The 6,013-nt window shown below is 26.0% G+C and overlaps 1 non-coding gene across 1 annotated transcript; it reads left to right on the forward strand.

The window, feature by feature from the left end:
• Nucleotides 1–635: 635 nt before the first annotated feature.
• Nucleotides 636–715, forward strand: TRNAL-UAG (transfer RNA leucine (anticodon UAG)). The gene has a single exon. It is a non-coding gene; the product is annotated as a tRNA-Leu (tRNA).
• Nucleotides 716–6,013: the final 5,298 nt, after the last annotated feature.

Below are 6,013 nucleotides of genomic sequence, written 5' to 3' on the forward strand. Positions count from 1 at the left end.
TATATATATATATATATATATATATAACTAAATTTATTCAGTCACATTTATTACAAATTTTCTATTCAAATTCACTTGCTTTCTCTCAATTCATACAACCTTATTTTTTCATCACATTTTCCCTCATTTTTATCCTTTTTCAATCCATCAAATTCACCCCTTCATCCAAATGAGTATCTAAAATAATATTTGAAATGTTAAGAAAATATAACTACAATTATCAACTAATTACACTTTTTAAATGTTATCAAAGAAATAATATAAAAACATTTTTGAAATGTTGATAACGTGTTAAAATGGTGATAAAGTCACTTTTTAAAATTTGTCAAAAGTAACAAGTTAGTATCCTTTTTTAAATGCTTTTAGTCCCATGTTAATGATGTTGTTAAAACTCTTTAACGACATATTTTAAACTGCATTTTGTAAAGTAATTTTTATATGGTAACATTTCTTTTCAATATTGTTAAAACCCAATAATCTTGTAGATATGCAATATGTAAACCTTTTCTTTCTTCTTTCTTTAAACACTTTCAAATATTTCCGTCAAGCTTTATTTGTTTCTTACTATCTCACAAAGATTCTTATTACATAATATATTATTAAGTAATTAGCGAATTCATTATTAAACATCAAAAGACGGTTTGGCCGAGTGGTCTAAGGCGCCAGATTTAGGCTCTGGTCCGAAAGGGCGTGGGTTCAAATCCCACAGCCGTCAAAAATTTTAATTTTTTACTTTTTAAAAAACAAGCTTCTTTTATATTTTTTATATTTATTTTTTTTAATGATGGGTGTGCTTTTGAAAAGAAAAAACATTTTATTTCAATTTTTTAATTTTTAAAAAAGAAGGTTTTTTTTTTTTTTTTTATAATGGGTGTGCTTTTGAAAAGAAGCTTCTAAATTTTGTTTTTGCAATAATGGCTCAGCTGTGAAAAATTAAAAAGAAACATATATATACGAAAACATAATAATAATATTGATAAATCTTTACACCAACATGTTATTATTAAGTTTTGATTGAATTATAGTTCCTTAGAAGACCATGTCTTGTAGGTGAGTTTGATAACAAAAGTTAATGATTTTCTAATGTGAGAAACTCCACCAAGGTGAGGTTGTATGAATATATGTGGAAAAATAAAATGTGCAAAGCCTTTTAAAACGATGTAGACTTCAGAAAGGGAATCTCATGAATATAATTCTTGATGATTCAGTTTTTTCACTTTTTATCAAAATACCTATACCAATGTTCTTTTGTGTAGGATGAAATTGTTTTTGTTTGTTTTGTCATGATGGTATATACAATTATTAAGAAGTGAACCATATTAAATTTTAATATTATGTTAATGCAGCAGATTTTAACTTTATTTCAATTTTACTTTACTAGTAAAAAGATGTTTATTTCCCATTTATATATTTTAATTTGACATTATCTTTTAGTGATGGATACCAACTAGTTTTTGGAATCATATAATTTTTCGCTAGATTTTCTTGAAAAATTATATCGAAAATTTTTTATACACCAAAAGAACAGTCTAATTTATCCTCTTTTTTTTTCATGAGAAATAAATACCAAAACCACCTTGTAACTGCTACTGAAAAGTTTTATTTTTTTCCCATTTAGTACTCTTAATTTCAAACTTTTGGATCTGATCCAAATGGGCTCTTTGGAGTGTGTGACATTGACCTAAGATCCTAGATTTTTGCTTCCTGCACTCCCATAATTTTTATGTACCCCAAATGTGTTAAAATAACTATTTTATCCTTCATAAGAGTCACTTCTACCTTACAAGTTCTGAAAATTTCCCGAAACAAGGTTTTCAAAATCTCCTGAATCAGATTTTCAAAGCAATATTTTCTGAACAGGATTTTCAAAAGTATGACATGCATTTTGAAACAAACTTTTCAGAATTATAATAAGTTTTTCAGAATGAGTTTTACGGGTGTTACTTCTGTACCCTATCAATTTTCTTCCTATACCCCCATCAAGGTTTCTGAATTTTTCTGAACAACTTAAACAATCATTTATAGAGGAATAACTTACTAAGATAAATTCGGTCATGAAGACATTCTCTGACTTCAAGCATAACCCAGAAGAAACTTCTTCATTCGCAAACTTTAAATAATTCACGAGACAAACAAGAGAATTAGGAAATGAGTATTCTCTTCTTAGAATCATGATAATCGAATCCTCTGTATGTATCGTTGTACCAAAATCAAGTGTTTAACATCTTAATTATTCCTTCAACAAAGTACACATCTTGATGTCATAGATTGAAGTTATAAATATCTTCTATCTTCTTGAATGTCTTTTTGTAAGTATTTTCTACAATGAATCAGAATTCAATCTTTAATACCTATATGTTGATCAAGAAGTTAATAAACATAAGCATGTCAAACATTAGACAATCCAATGAAACATATAATTAATTGTATACGACAAACAAATAACATTATTTTCATAAACATTAGGACGAAAATATACAAGAATGAACATGACCTGAATCAAAGTACACATGCTAAAAAAGAGAGTAAATTGTAAGAATGATCAACAATAACTTTTATATATATATTAGCTACATAATAAAATAACTAAAAACCTAATTAACTAACAAAACAATCAACTAATAACAATCATAATGACCAAGTGAAGGTGATAAAGAAGAAAAAAAAAGCTCAACAACATAAATCATATATAGAGTTAAAGGTGAAAACAATAACACTCATTTTAATATTTATATACATTATCAGAACAACTCTACACTAAATCTTCATTATCAACAACATTGAAAACTAATAATTGACCTCTATAATCCTAGGCTAAGAAAATGCAGAAGTATTGTTCAATTCTGGAGGATAATGATACTGAAGTGTCACGTTTGTGGTTAATTAATCATTATACTCTAATCAATCTATTATTTATTGTATGCATTATTTTTACACTTTTATCCATTTTCAACTTGTGTTTATCATTTATTTCATTAGATATTTCATTTTCATTATCTACAAAAAGACTAAATTCTAACCTAGTTAGTAGTTTTGCAATTCAATAAAAGAAAATCAGTTTCACATTAAAATACATGTAGAAAAACTCTCAAAACCCATAAATTGAAAAATACCAAAAAATAAAATTAGGCAAAAAAACGTACTTCTAATCCTAATACAAATTCAACAAATAGAATAAAAACAACAACAACATACATATAAAGAAAACATATTAACTAGAGATGAGGATAAAAAAATTGGTACAAACAAGTAACATGGGATTTAAAAAATGGAATCTGTCAAAACTCTCAAAAGAAGAAATCTAGAATAGAAAGAAAAAAAACAAAAAAAGACAAGTAGTGGAATCAATAGTTGAGATAAAGAAAGAAAATAGAAATCTAAATTAATTATAAGAGAATAAAGATAATTAATTATTCTTTCTTTCCTAAACACAAAATTATAATTTATTGAAAAAAGATTTTAACTCTGAATGTCATTTTTAATATCAATTAAAATTAATAAATACTAATAATAATTTAATTAAATTTTATTCTCAAAGATAAAAATATAATTAATTTAATAAAAATATATTAGTAATAAAATTTTTTTGAGGCCCTTTTGTTCTTAAACACAATTTTATAATTAATTTAATTAAATATTTGTTTCTTAAATATAATTTTATAATTAATTTAATATAATGTTAGTACTAAAAACCTTTGTTTTCTGAAAAGGCTAAAATAAATGCTTTATCTACTTCATCTTTGAACGAGCCGAGCCTGATACTACTGACATGTGAAGGAAAAGATAAGTATATGGTGTGAGTCCAAGTGTTGTTTCCAAAGAATATTTTTAGAATTTGAGATAATTAAGGCAATTTATTATATATTTAAATTAACTTTATTTCACATTGTCATCTAAAAATCATTTAATTGTTTTAAATTATACACTTTTTCAATCTTGTGATAACTATTTTACTATATTTACAAAAAAAATCATTTATTTAACAAGTGTAATTATATTTGTCATTTTTAATAAGTATATTATATTTATTAACATTATGAACTAAAAGTGTTTGTTGCCCATGCATGAATAATCACATTTTTATTAGATTATGAACAACTTTTTGAAATATTGGGTTTATATATATGAATTTAAAAGGAAATCATGTATAAATTACGTATATCAATTAAATCAATGAATACTACATTAATAATACCAAATATATGTTCATTAACGAGCACAAACTATTTTACTTTTAAAACTAATTATTATCTCTTACAATGCAATAAATAATTTTATATGGAAATATATCTTCTAAACTCATTTCATTCCTTAAGTAATTATATATACGTGTAAAGGGAGTACACTACGATCAAAACAAGAATCATAAAAAAGATAGTTTACGAAGAGAAGAAGAAAAAATATGTGCAAAGTATTTGTTTATGTTACGTTTATTGGCATATGCTGCAGAAGCACAAAAGATTTTCAATGTGAGAGGCTAAGGTGATCAAAGATTGGATTTTTAATGATCCAATTCTAAATTCATTTAATTGGATTAGATTTTCCATTCAAATAAATTTTTTCACCAAAACTAGTTTGACTTTTTTAAAAATTCAGATACAAATATTTGGATCAAAATTTAAATCCAGATGCAAATATTTGGATAAAGTTCAAAATCCAGAATTTATTTTTTATAAAAGAAATTTAAATTAAATTTTTTAAAACTTGTGACCTTAACATCGAATTTGGCAGGTTTTTTTTTGGGCCTACTCGGTCAAATTTCACGGCTGACTTTTGGTCGTGGCCAACTGAATTTTTGTTGTGGAAGACTGAATTTTGATCGGGGCCGGCCGAATTTTGGTCGAGGCCGACTTGGTCGAATTCGACCAAATTTTTGTGGGATATACTCAGCCAAATTCGAACGAATTTCGGTCGGGACTAACTCCACCAAGTATGTACAAATTTTGGTCAAGACCGACTCGGTAAAATTTGGCCGCATACGACCGAATTTTGGACCAGGGTCGACTTCGCAAAATTTTGGCTATGATCAACTTGATTGAATTCGACCGAGTTTCGATCGGGACCGATTTCGCCTAATATGACCAGATTTTTATCAGAGCCGATTCAGCCAAATATGACCACATTTGTATTAGGATCTATTTAGTCAAATTTTGTTTGAAGCTGACTCAAATGAATTTGTCGGTCTCAACCGACTCGACTACATACGATCAAATTTCGGTCACGACTAACTCACGCTCAAATTTCTCTTATCATATCAGAAAGACTACGTAGCCATTGAATACAGCAACACTGATAATAGCATGACGAGCATTTTTTTTCTCTTATCATATTATTTTGAATGATGTTACTTCGATTTAAACTTTTTATAATTAATTTCAAAAAACTTTTTTTATATAAAATTGTGTTACATCTTTATTAACTTTAACGTATTTAGATTGATATTCAAACTTCGTCTATCATCTATTATCATTTGGCACATATTGTTAAAAAGAGTTACATATATTTTTCGCCATCAAACTATTATGAAATTAGTGTCTCATCTTTAAAATAAATTATAAAATATGTAGCCTTGATAGTTATGCAAAATATTTTCTCCAACCGTAGTGTTTTTTTAGTGACAAACAAAGTTTTACGAATTATAATATAACTTCTAAATATTTTTTGTTAAAAAAATGTTTTAACCACTCTTCATAAAGTGTAAAACAAAATACTTTATAATTTAATTTAGAAATAAAACACAATTATTTTATAATAATTTAAAGACAAAAATATATTTAATTCTGTAAAAAAAACAAGTAAAAGAAATACCAATCAAACATATTGTTAGCTAGTATAAAGAAAATTCCAAAAGTAATAATGAAAGGCACTAATTGTGGATAGTTTTAACTCTTCATTAACTAAAAAGGTATTAAACCATATTAATAGTGTGAAACAAAAAGAAATAATAGTTTATGAAAATTTAATACACGTGTTTTATTGTGTTAGAGGCATTTGTGAATGCATAGAGTGATGC

Source organism: Vigna unguiculata, chromosome 1 (genome assembly GCF_037176805.1).
Source record: "Vigna unguiculata cultivar grain cowpea cultivar isolate G323 ecotype 2 chromosome 1, ASM3717680v1, whole genome shotgun sequence".
In the NCBI taxonomy this organism is placed as follows: Eukaryota; Viridiplantae; Streptophyta; class Magnoliopsida; order Fabales; family Fabaceae; genus Vigna; species Vigna unguiculata.